The sequence below is a fragment of the Syngnathus acus genome, chromosome 3 (genome assembly GCF_901709675.1).
Source record: "Syngnathus acus chromosome 3, fSynAcu1.2, whole genome shotgun sequence".
In the NCBI taxonomy this organism is placed as follows: Eukaryota; Metazoa; Chordata; class Actinopteri; order Syngnathiformes; family Syngnathidae; genus Syngnathus; species Syngnathus acus.
Window position 1 is genome coordinate 19,521,390 of NC_051089.1, and position 13,506 is coordinate 19,534,895.

Sequence of the window (13,506 nt, forward strand, 5' to 3'; positions counted from 1 at the left end):
CGCTCGCCTGCGTATTTACTACCGGAAGCCGTGTCAGAAAGCTCGGTGCACACTCACAAGTGCGTGTACGTACTCAGTAGTACGGACATGGCGCACTCGCGCTCTATATGTGGCAGTGCCGAATTTAGAGCGTGGGCTGTGACGACAGCATTCTTGTAATTTGCGCGCTGAGCTTTCAGATACAGTTTTACGCTAAAGCCACCCACAAACCTTCCCCTGGAATCCTTCTATTAAAATGAGTCGCCCAAGGAAAAGCAAGGTGGACACAGTGCCGAGTGTTTAAAAAAAGAGTGGCCAATTTGGCTCGACGTACGCGACGTGACGTTCAGCCACATGAACGTCAACATCAACCCGTCACAGATCGAGGTAAACGGACCAACACCTCGGATCTCTCCTAAGAATTGCCACAACAAATTTTACTCCAGACTATGACGCACTAGCAAAAAAGGGAGGCCAACAACACTGTTCCCACTGAAAATGAATGGGAGGCTCTCAAGTTTGTTGTAAAAAATGCATTTTGAATATGATTTGTACACATAGCAGGGATTGAAACTAGCGACCATTCTCATTTTCAAACAATGCAGGATGCTCAAGGACATTGATGCACCACCTGTTTGCGACTAATCTTAACCTGTATAGTTCTTAAGGCTTACTTTAAGGAAGTGTTTCCCGTTTCCTCACCTCTGTTACCAGGTGTTTGTGAGTTAAAACTCTGCTCTGATTTTCAGATACCCCTCACCGTGTTGCTGTTTTGATTACTTTATTTGGATGTATGCTTTCACCGATTCTTCAAGATGATATATTTGGTCAGAATGTTTGCCGTTTGATGTGATCTCATAAGATAAACATCTTTCATTAATCTGACCTGCAGGCACTGAAGTGATGGAGACTGTTATTCATAATAACAGTGTCGTATTTTATGAGAATCACTGATAGCAGTTTTTTAGTGAATTATTATAATTTTTTTTAATGCTGTTAATAAATGCATTTGTTTTCAAAAAACTTGTTTGGAATATCCATGCTTTACTACCTACTAAAGGCCAAAATCTTTTATGCAATGACCTTTACAGGTCGCTTATATTACTTCACACAAACACTACGTCCATCTGCTCCTGGTTTGGCCCTCCGGTCCAAATTTAGAACCCAGTTCGGCCCGCGAGTCAAAAAGTTTGCCCACCCCTGAGTTAGACTGAACTGCTCTCTGTCTTTATGTTGCTGTTTAAGTGTTCAAATACTGTGGCTATATTAACCAATTTCCGTAGTTAAGCTGATGTATGTATATAACATCTAGTGTTTTTCGTCATCTGTCTGTAACGTCGTGTTTTTTTAAATGAACAAAACGGCTTCGAAAAGAGACCTTACGGAGGCTACAAAAGAAAGGTTCTCCAGCCTTATGGCGGGGGGTGCTAGTGATCCCGGGATGCTTCATGCGCCTACCTGTAGAATAAGAGATCTCCAGTTCAAATTTGTGGCGGCTGTGACTCAGGCAGTAGCGCGGGTCCTTTAGTAACCGGAGGGTTGGCGGTTCAATCCTAGCTCCGTCACAGTCATGTCGTTGTGTCCTTGGGCAAGACACTTAACACACCTTGCCTCCAGGTCGCCATTGTAAATGAGAAAGTGTTCTCAATTGTTACCTGGTAAAACATTGAATAAATTAAAATTTACAGTGAACAACTGAAGAGAAATCGTCCATTTATTTCGTTTTGTTTGTTTTTTTCCCGTTTTTACATTTCGTTTTACAATGGAGGATTACATATCCAAACGATTTTCAACTATGGATTTTCGGTCGAAGCAGGAGGTCATCAGTAAAGGAAGAGCAACTCCGGAGTTAAAAGGTTTGATTCGGACAACGGGACTTCGGAGTATGTTATTTCAAACAGAGTGGTACGCACGATCGAAAACAAGTTTCTGATTCCATGTGCTTTATTGAGTGTTTTTATGTGTGAAGACTGCTGATATGAGATTTTAATTCAAATAGTTCAAAATAAATAATGAATAAGCCACACTAGAGCAGTGTTCCCCAACCTTTTTTGTGACACGGTCAGGTGCCGGACAAATTTAATTTTCTCGGGGGGATGTCAGTGCCTCCCCAGTCATGAACCTCACCGCACGTCACTGGAATATGACCTATGGAAATGACTTTTTGTAACATTTGTAACATATCACTCATCGCTCCTTTTTCATTATCCGGGCTTGGGACCGGCAGTGGCAGAGTTAGTTTTTTTTTCTGGGTTTTTTGTTTGGTTTTTGTATTGTGTGGGTATGGTTGGATCTGGGCGCAGTGGAGAGAATTGACATGAAAGCAACATGAAAATCCACCAATTTGTGAAACAGAAAAAGGATAATGACAACACGTGAGATCGTAATGACAGCATGGAGCAGTTCTTTATGCCTACGGCAAAGGTTTTAGTCTGCACTACTACACTATTGAACACAGGATGTGCAGAACACAGAATGTGCAGACTGTGCATGCATGCTCCTTGCAGACATATTTCTTGCATTGTGGACAGGTCATGCTGGTCTTGAAATCATTTTGGGAGGGACAGACCTGACACCTACCACATTTCTTGCCTGCAGTTTGTGCCACTAAAGTAGTTGGGGTGTTTTTCTCTGTCTGTATGTCCCTTACATTAGCAGCAGCAACTGGTGATGCTCTTGTAAGCAGGGCTGTGGACTCGGTCGGATTTTTTGCTCCGAGTCCGAGTCCGGCCTCTTGACCACGAGTCCGAGTCCGAGTCCGGCTGTCCATTTTTTCTGTTAATTCATGTGACTGCTTAGTCTTTATTCAAGGCTAATTTAGGTCAAAATCTAAATAATTACAACAGTTTTGTGATGGCTTTGTCTTTATTAAACATATACCGTTTTTTTCCGTGTATAATACGCAAAATTTAACTAATTTATTGTCCTAAAATCTGGGGTGCGCATTATACATGGGTACAATTTTTTTTAAAATTTTTTTTTTTAATTTAATTTTTTTTTTTTTTTTTTTAAGAAAATCATGGTACTGGTACGAGTATTGATTTATGTATTGTTCTCTTCTTGTCATGTTGTGAAAGAATGTGGGTTGAATAAATACCGAAAGAACAATAGTGTGTTTGTACTGTGCTCTGGTCATTTCGTCAAAGAAGGGATAATAGTCCTCTTCTCTTCTTGACTGACAATGAATGTGATAGTTTAATACAATCAGCAAATAACAAAATGCGTATTACAGGTAATATTTTATTTCACAACACTTTGCCTTGTTCCTTTCGTCTCTGCTGTTCACTTCAAACACGCTCCATACGAACGCAATGCTCTCGTATCAGACGCTTGCTCGATCACCTGCTCGTTTGCTGTCACAATGTACCCTACACAAATCCGAAACATTTGTTGCGGCTCCGAGTCACGACGAGGGGCAAGTTTTGGTTTCCAAGGGTGTTTTTATTCCTCTTCAACGTCTCTCCCATACAGAGCCGCCTTTTTCACATGTCCGCACGTCACTTTCCTCTCTTTTCATCTGATCGCGGTGGTGCCTTTACGGGCAGTCGGAGAAATCAACGCCAACAAAAAAAATACATCCAGCCTAGTTAAGACCATACCAAAGACTATAAAAATGGGACCCATTGCCTCCCTGCGTGTGTGACGATCATTGGGACTTTAAAAAAAAAAAAAAAAAAAAAAAAAATTTAAAAAAAAAAAAAAAAAAATTGGGTGCGTATTATACATGGGTACAGGCTTTTTTCCAGCATCAACATGCCATTGTTAGGGTGCGTATTATACATGGGGGCGTATTATACACGGAAAAAAACGGTAAACGAATACAATAAACAGATACTTTCAAGTTTTAATCATTAATTACACCATTATAGCTCAGACATTTATCTAAACACAAATAATTAGTGACGACCCCACAACTATCGAAACACATCAATGATATAAGCTGGGTGACATAATCGTCCTTGACATTGGTACATAATGTAAACATTAGTCTAAGTGCAACTCAACGTGGCCGCATTGATCGTAACTTACGCTCCGTTTCCCCCCCAAATCTAGAGGCAAAACATTGTTCTCTCGCTGCTCCCGGGTTCTTCCATCTTGGCTACGCGCGGGGCATTGTGGGTCTTGTACGTGCACGCACGCAGGCAGGCAGGCGCGGGCGCGCACGCAACAACTAAATTTGTCTTCATAACAAGCAAGCAGGGCTGTGGACAGTATTCCTACGCGCATTCTCAGCAGCATGATGAAAATAAAATTGAACGTATTTTTTTTATTGTCGGACTCGGTGGACTCGGTCAAAATCAGCACCGAGTCCGAGTCCGGCAAAAATGACCGAGTTCGACGAGTCCGAGTCCCCGAGTCCGAGTCCACAGCCCTGCTTGTAAGGCACTGCCACGTCATAAGATGGCGCCGCGGATGGCCGCCTCGGTGACTCGCTCTCTGCTACTTTGTGTTATTATGTGTGTTTTTTGCGTCTTCTGCTGCCCATCCCGGATCACTTTTAGCAGAGAAGAACTGTTAAACATCAGTCTTCTCCTGGTACTTTCTCTCCGGTTTTCACTGACCCAGGCTGTTTGACGGAGAATTTAGCCGGAGCGGCGGCGCTCTACAAGCTATGCGGCGGTGTGGCAAGCGCGCTGGAGCCCTCGTGAAGTTGAGGCAGAGAGGGTTCCGTGCTCCCCTACCATCAATTCATCTGGCAAATGTCCCCTCCCTGGCGAACAAGATGGACGAACTGCTGCTTCTCATCCCAAGGAACCCGGACATTAGCGGATCCGCTGCCCTGTGCCTCACCGAAACGTGGCTCGACGAAAACACCCCCGATCATGCCGCTGAGCTTCCTGGATTCCGGCTACTACGCACTGATCGCAGCACGGAGCTCACGGGAAAAACAAAGGGAGCTGGTCTATGTTTTTACAATAATGAAGGTTGGTGTACTCATGTCACAGTGTTGAAAGAGTATTGCAGCCCTCTCCTAGAGACACGTTTCATAAACTGCCGGCCGTTTTACTCACCGCGGGAGTTCTGCTCGATCGTAATGGCGGCTTCGTTGACTAATTCTTTTATCACAGACAAATCACTCTGATGAAGGCGGAAGTACACGCCGAAACATGTCAGGTAAATAAAACAACCTAAATCATTTGTCTGTGATAAAAGAACTAGTCAACTAATCTATAAGTGAACACAAAATGAACTTATAGTACAACTATTACGAGAAAGTTACGGAGAGAAATGCGTCAAGGAGTTTCGCCTCCTGGAAAAGCTGACGAGGAAACGAGCTCGCTACAGGAACCACCTGAGAGATTCAACCTGCGGTGGCGGGATGAAGAGGTGACGCCAGCCAGCCTGACAGTTAAGAACCCTATCCCAAACAGGAATGCAGAGCGGATTATCAAGAGAGTGCAGATGACTCTGGTCAAAGAACGGATACGATGCACAATCATTAAACTCAACAGCGAACTACAACGGCTGACGGTGAAGTTCAAACACCGGTTTCCCCAGGACAATAACGCGGTAACAACACTAAACGGACTCTTGGACAGCATACAGGAATTCACCGCCACAAAAAGCCAACACATCCGTAAATTAGACAGACTCATTGCACAGAAAAAGAAGACACAACCGGACCACACACACATCAATGATAAATGGATTCACAACATGTCACATCACAAGTTCACACAGGCAGAGCGCAGCATACTGGCGAAAGGACTCAACTACGCTATCACACCCAAAAACATACCACACGAGGATTTCATTTTAGCCATGGAGTTGGCATGTGAAAAAATATACAATCCAGGACAGAAAGCAGCACTACGTAACGAAATTGCAGGTATTGGATGACGCCTATGAAGTGTTAAAAAAAGACCCAACAGAAGACAAGAAAAATAAACTCAAAGCATTACTTAAACCACTACTCATTGAAAATAAAAAAAAAACAGTCATACAATAAATGATTACCCACAGCAAACATCATCCCCAGGATCTACGGCACGCCAAAAATCCATAAACCAGGTACACCTCTCTGCCCCATTGTAGACAGCATAGGATCAGTTACATACAACCTTTCAAAAGCACTCACAGAAATAATAAAACCACTACTGGGACTCACAGATCAACACTGCAAAAACTCAAAACAACTCGCCACAGAACTCACCCACATAAAAGTACAGAAAGATGAAATGTTCAGATCACATGATGTCATTTTACATACGTAGTACATGACAGATTATTAACAGACAGGACACTAAAAAAAACGCACAAATCTAAGAGTACAGGACATCACTCAGCTACTCCATTTCATCGCCACTTCCACATACTTCCAATTCACAAACACGATTTACAGACAGAAAGAAGGATTCCCCATGGGAGACCCACTGTCTGCCATGATGTGCAGTTTCTTCATGGAGGACCTGTAACAGAAAGCCCTCTCAACAGCCCCGGATGAATACAGACCCACATTATGGAAACGCTATGTTGACGACATTCTGGAGAAAGTAAAAACAGGACATACACAACACCTCACAGACCATCTCAACACCATAGACACCACCGGCAGCATCAAATTCACCCGCGAAGAGGAATCAGATCAATCCATAGCTTTTATGGACATAAACATACACCACACAGACAACGGAGATATCAAAATAAAAGTACACAGAAAACCCACACACACCGACCAATACCTCCTCTGGACATCTGCACACCCCACTATCCACAAACTGTCAGTTGTCAGAACATTACACAAACGTACAACAAGAATCACGGACCCGGATGACAGAACACAGGAAGAAAAAGTCATACAACACACACTTAAAAGGTGTCAGTATCCACAGTGGGCAATAATTAAAGGTGCAGGACAGGTCAAAAACAAAAACAACACAACATGGGAGAAAGAAAAAACAAACAAGTAAACAAGAACAGAGGAATGGTGACGTTGCCGTACGTGAGAGGGGTTACGGAACGTATCCAAAGAGCCATGAGGAAACACAACATCAACACACCTGTCAAACCACACACAACACTCCGTCAGATACTGGTTCACCCAAAGGACAAATAAATGCAACTCCATATACAAGATCCCATGCAAATCATTCAAGATTCAAGAGTTTTTATTCGCCATGTTTGAGCGTGCCAAACAAAGAATTTGACTTTCGGTAAAACACACCCTCTGTTCAACATATAGGTGACTAACAACACTTAGGACATGTGAATAATGGCAAAAACAGTGTAGACAAATTCAAAAGGTGTGAAGAGCAGGATGTTATTGCACAGTAATGCCTCTGAGACTCTATGAGTGGTGTGAGTTCATCAGAGCAACAGCCTGGGGGAAGAAGCTGTCTCGGTGTCTGCTGGTTTTGGCGTACCGAGCTCTATAACGCCGTCCGGAGGGGAGTAGTTCAAACAGACTGCAACCTGGGGGAGAAGGGTCTGTAGAGATGTTCCTTGCACGTTTCCTGGTCCTGGACAGGTACAAGTCTTGGATAGATGGGAGGTTGATTCCAATGATCTTTTCTGCAGTCCTGATTGTCCGTTGCAGTCTGTGCTTGTCTTGTTTGGAGGCTGATCCAAACCAGACAGTGATGGAGGTGCAGAGGACAGACTGGATGATGGCAGTGTAGAAGGTCTTCAGAAGCTCTCGCGGCAGGTTGAACTTCTTGAGCTGTCTCAGGAAGTACAGCCTCTGCTGGGCCTTCTTCCGGACAGAGTCGATGTGGCCGGTCCATTTCAGGTCCCGAGAGATTGTGGTTCCCAGGAACTTGAAGGTGTCTGTGGAGAGAATAGTATTAGAGAATACAATACATCATACATCGGGGAGACAGGGAGGAACTTTACTACAAGAGAAAATGAACACAAAAAAGGAGTGTGAGAAGGAGACAGCAACAAGACAAACAAGAGCAAGAAAAGAACAAGCACAACAGGAACACTACAAGTCAGCCAAATCTGACAGGTGAGCCACGCCTTCATTCATCAGCTGATAAAGACGCGTCACACCTACACCAGTGACACTCTGATGAAGGCGGAAGTACACGCCGAAACATGTCATGTAAATATAACAACCTAAATAATTTGTCTGTGATAAAAGAACTAGTCAACTAATCTATAAGTGGAGACTTAGTACAACCGTAATGGCGGCTGTTAACATTCCACCACACGCACGCGTGATCCAAGCCACATAGCTGCTGGCTGACCAGGTAACAGACATGGAGAAAAAACTACCAAACTCACTGATCATTGTTTTGGGTGATTTTAACAGAGCGAACCTCACACACAAACTCGCCAAATACAGACAGCACATAACGTGTCCCACCAGAGGCACAAATACACTGGACCACTGCTCCTCCGTAATAAAGGACACATACCGCTCTATTCCCCGTGCAGCGTTAGGACTCTCGGACCACTGTCTAGTTCAGGGGTGGGCAAACCTTTTGACTCGCAGGCCGAACTGGGTTCTAAATTTGGACCGGAGGGCCGAACCAGGAGCAGATGGACGTAGTGTTTGTGTGAAGTAATATAAGCGACCTGTAAAGGTCATTGCATAAAAGATTTTGGCCTTTAGTAGGTAGTAAAGCATGGATATTCCAAACAAGTTTTTTGAAAACAAATGCATTTATTAACAGCATTAAAAAAAATTATAATAATTCACTAAAAAACTGCTATCAGTGATTCTCATAAAATACGACACTATTATTATGAATAACAGTCTCCATCACTTCAGTGCCTGCAGGTCAGATTAATGAAAAATGTTTATCTTATGAGATCACATCAAACAGCAAACATTCTGACCAAATATATCATCTTGAAGAATCGGTGAAAGCATACATCCAAATAAAGTAATCAAAACGGCAACACGGCGAGGGGTATCTGAACATCAGAGCAGAGTTTTAACTCACAAACACCTGGTAACAGAGGTGAGGAAACGGGAAACACTTCCTTAAAGTAAGCCTTAAGAACTTTACAGGTTAAGATTAGTCGCAAACAGGTGGTGCATCAATGTCCTTGAGCATCCTGCATTGTTTGAAAATGAGAATGGTCGCTAGTTTCAATCCCTGCTATGTGTACAAATCATATTCAAAATGCATTTTTTTACAACAAACTTGAGAGCCTCCCATTCATTTTCAGTGGGAACAGTGTTGTTGGTCTCCCTTTTTTGCTAGTGCATCATAGTCTGGAGTAAAATTTGTTGTGGCAATTCTTAGGAGAGATCCGTTTACCTCGATCTGTGACGGGTTGATGTGGCTGAACGTCACGTCGCGTACGTCGAGCCAAATTGGCCACTCTTTTAACATTCGGCACTCACTTCTTTTCTTCGGGCCACTCATTTTAATGGAAGGATTCCAGGGGAAGGTTTGTGGGTGGCTTTAGCGTAAAACTGTATCTGAAAGCTCAGCGAGCGAATTACAAGAATGCTGTCGTCACAGCCCACGCTCTAAATTCGGGACTGATACAAATAGAGCGCGAGTGCGCCATGCCCGTACTACTGAGTACGTACGTACACGCACTTGTGAGTGTGCACCGAGCTTTCTGACACGGCTTCCGGTAGTAAATGCGCAGGCGAGCGGTTCCCCATCTACTGGGGAAACACAGTCATTGCAGGCAAAATGACAAAAAAAAAAAGTTTAATAATACAATTAATTCAGGGTTGGCGGGCCGGATTAAACGGTCCCGTGGGCCGGATGTGGCCCGCGGGCCGTAGTTTGCCCACCCCTGGTCTAGTTCATCTGATCTCAACCTACAGGCAGAAATTAAAAACTTCGAAGTCTGTGGTGAGGACTGTGAGGAAATGGACAGTGTAGTCAAAGCAGGACCTCCAAGCCTGGTTTGACTGCACCGATTGTTTTTTTTTTAAGGTGCAACCTCACATCTGCATGAACTCACCGATGCTGTAACATCATACGTCAGCTTTTTTGAGGAGTTGTGTGTGCAGACCAAGACCTTCTGCACGTACAACAACAAACCTTGGTTTACATCAAACCTCAGGATGCTGCCCAAAGCCAAGGAGGAGGCCTACAGGAGTGGGGACCGTGACCTGCGTTTCATTCTAATAGTAAAAGATATCCTTTTAAATTGTGAGGGAAAAAAATGCACATCAAAACATTTTTTTTATTTTTACCAATGAAAGACAACATTTCAAAGATCATGTAAAGGAAAACAGAAAAAACCTCTTCGTAATTTCAAAAAGGTAAGCACGGTCGCCCCTCTTGCAACATCACTTCCTTTAAGAGCGTCTTTGTTTTTCAGGATCAAGCTTATTGTCGATTTTGCCACGTAAAACTCCCGCGCCAACTCTGACACACGCACACCGGACTCATATTTTGCGATTAATTCTTTTTTAAATTCAACCGTTTTGCGCACTACTTTCCTCTTTTCGCCATGATCAGCTTTACTGCTCCCACTTGCTTCCTTTGGAGGCATGATTAGAGTTGATGCAATCCTCAGAAAGATCAAGGCAGGGAAGGCCCTGGGCCCAGACGGCATCTGTCCGAGACTGCTCAGGGACTGTGCGGACCAGCTGAGTGGTGTGGTCAGGTACCTGTTCAACCTGAGCCTGAGTCTTAACAAGGTCCCAGGACTGTGGAAGACCTCCTGCGTGGTCCCCGTACCGAAGGTGCCGCGCCGCAAGGAGCCTAACCAAAAAGGGCCAGAGTCGCCTCCACCTGCTGAGGAGGACGTTGATTAAGCTTAAATCCTTCATGGACAACACCTCTCACCCCCTCCATGAGATTGTGCGGTCCCTGAGCAGCTCCTTTAGCGGCAGACTTTTGCACCCTCGGTGTAGGAAGGAACGGTTCCGCAGGTCCTTCATTCCCTCTGCTGTCAGACTTTACAACATGCATGCCACCTCATAAAATGAATGTGTTTCGTCTCTGCTAGCAGCACTTGTGTCTGTCCTTGTCTGTTATTTACCCTTTTTGTAATTCTGGCACTTGTTTTTATTTGCACTCGTATTGTTCTTGCACTCATTATGCGCTGCTGTGGCAAGTGAATTTCCCTGCTGTGGGATGAATAAAGTTCTATCATCATCATCATCATCTTTGCTCGGGTGGTGGACGGCAGGACGACCACTAAAGGATCATACTGGCTAGCAAGCACCTTATTTGATGTTGAACAGGATGGGCTCACCGTACTGCACTGGACGGTGTTTAGAGCTTAGCACGTGGAGAAGTGCCAGCTGAAGCTGAGCATTGATTCAAGAATGTCTTACTTTGTTGTATGAGAGCCAGAGGTCAGCACTGTCAGACCTAGCATCTTATGTAAGGTGGCTAATGATGCTAGGTTTGTATTGGACCACTGACGCAGAACATATACAGCTGAGGACAGAAGGGATCTTAACTTGTCCACTAACTCTTTCACTGCTGTGCTGGATGGAAGACTTTGCAGGTAGTTATCGACAAAAGAGCATTGTTCGATGGGGGTCCTCACCTCATCATTAGACTAGCTGTGATCCCTGGCATGACATTGTAGGGAGAATGCAGCACAGCAGGGGATGCATATGCCACCAAAGGGACTACATTCGACTGATATACCGATACCGGCACCTCTTGCTGCAGGTCCCGCCACACAAAGCAGAGATGGGTCTTTGTGCAGGAGAAAAACTTAAACTTGGTGGAACATGAACCTGATTTCTCCACTAACAGTCACCAAGTGCTGATGGACTCTGAGGAGGACTCCCAACAGCGATGCCTCGTGTCAGCTCAGGTAGGAGGTGCGCCAACTGAACATGCATCTGCAAAACTCAGTGGGCTTCTCTGGGGGGTAGGTTCCTGATTAACCGAGTGACATAAGATCTGTGTGCACTTAAAACACCTCCTTTTTGGATAGGCGCGGAGGGTTACATTCATGGACTTCAAGGAACATGTAAGTCAAAGTGTCTTAAGCATTCCCACCAATGCTAGATCAATTTATCCAACATTTGCATGTAAACGTTCCAACAGAATTCCAATATAGTCCAATATTCATATGTCCACATTGTTTGGTATCCAGTAGTGTCCAGTGTCCAATTAGGTGAGTTATTGTGTGTTTGGGTAGGTGTGCTGATGACTTAGTGTGCTGACTGGCAGGTAGGGATGGGTTTTAATATGTATATGTGGAATATATGTATGGGAGTGTGGTTTCTGGAAGAGAGAAGGTCAAGCCAAAGTCACCAACAACTCTAAAGAGGTGGGTAGGTGCGCTAATGACTTTGTGTGCCGATTGGCAGGTATGGATGGGTTTTAAAATGTGTATGTGGAATGTATGAATGGGAGTGTGGTTTCTGGAACAGAGAAGGTCAAGCCAAAGTCACCAACAAGTCTAAAGAGGTGATATAAGACACATTAAAGGGACAGTAAAATGCTGCATAGCAAGGAGGCTCTCTGCTTGCTGCGGCCATTTCGTCCACATCGCTGTTTGGCTCTCAGCGGAGGCTTCGTGGCTGTTTGTCTACCGTCGATCATCGGACACGTAAGTATGGCTGCGGATCCAGAGGTTTGTACGGCTTTGTGCACCAACTGCACCCTAGAAGGACGTGTCCGCCAGCCAATGCGATAACAGTAGACGTGGCGGACACAGACGCGGACTGTAGTCAGCCCGCTAGCCCAGTTAGCATTAGCCCCAAGCGGCTTGCTAACCGCTAAGACGCACAGCCGTCCAAAGTCATCTAGGTCTACTGGCCCTCGCACCTTGGTTATAGGTGACTCCATTACCCGAAACATCACGCTTAAAAATCCAGCCACGGTAATGTGTATTCCTGGAGGCAGAGCACCCGACATAGAAGCTAATCTTAGGGAGCTGATTCGCAATAGGCCTAGTCAACAGCGTATGTCCAACAACACTAGCTACTCTGACATAGTGATACACGTCGGCGCCAATGATGTTAGGATGAGGCAATCAGAGATCACAAAGAAAAACATAGCGAGGACTTGTGATCTCGCCAGCAAGATGAGCCGGCATCGAGTATTTGTTGCTGGCTCCCTGCCTGGGTGAGGCACTGATGAGAGGTTTAGTAGATTAGTCTCCCTTAATCGATGGATGGCTGGGTTCTGTAAAAAGCAGGGACTGTATTGTGACGTCATAATGGCGCCGCTGATGGCCGCCACGGTGAGTCGCTCTCTGTTTCTTTGTCTTATTTTGTGTGTTTTCTGTGTTCTCTGCTGTCCATCCCGGATCACTTTTACAAGAGAAGCGCTGTTAAACATCGGACAGTCTTCTTCTGGTATTTTGTCTCCTGTTCTCTCTGATTCAGACTGTTTGTCGGAGATTTTAGCCGGAGCGGCGGTGCTATACAAACTAGCGCGACGACGGCGACGCGTAAAACGAGCCGGAGCCCTCGTAAAGCTGAGGCAGAGAGGGTTCCGTTCTGCCCTACCGTCAATTCATCTGGCGAATGTCCGCTCCCTGGCGAACAAGATGGATGAACTGCTGCTCTTCACTTCGAGGAACATGGACTTCAGCAGATCCGCCGCGCTGTGTTTTGTTGAAACGTGGCTTAGCGGACGCACCCCCCACCACGCCGTGGAGTTAGCTGGGTTTCGGGTAACGTGTGCAGAT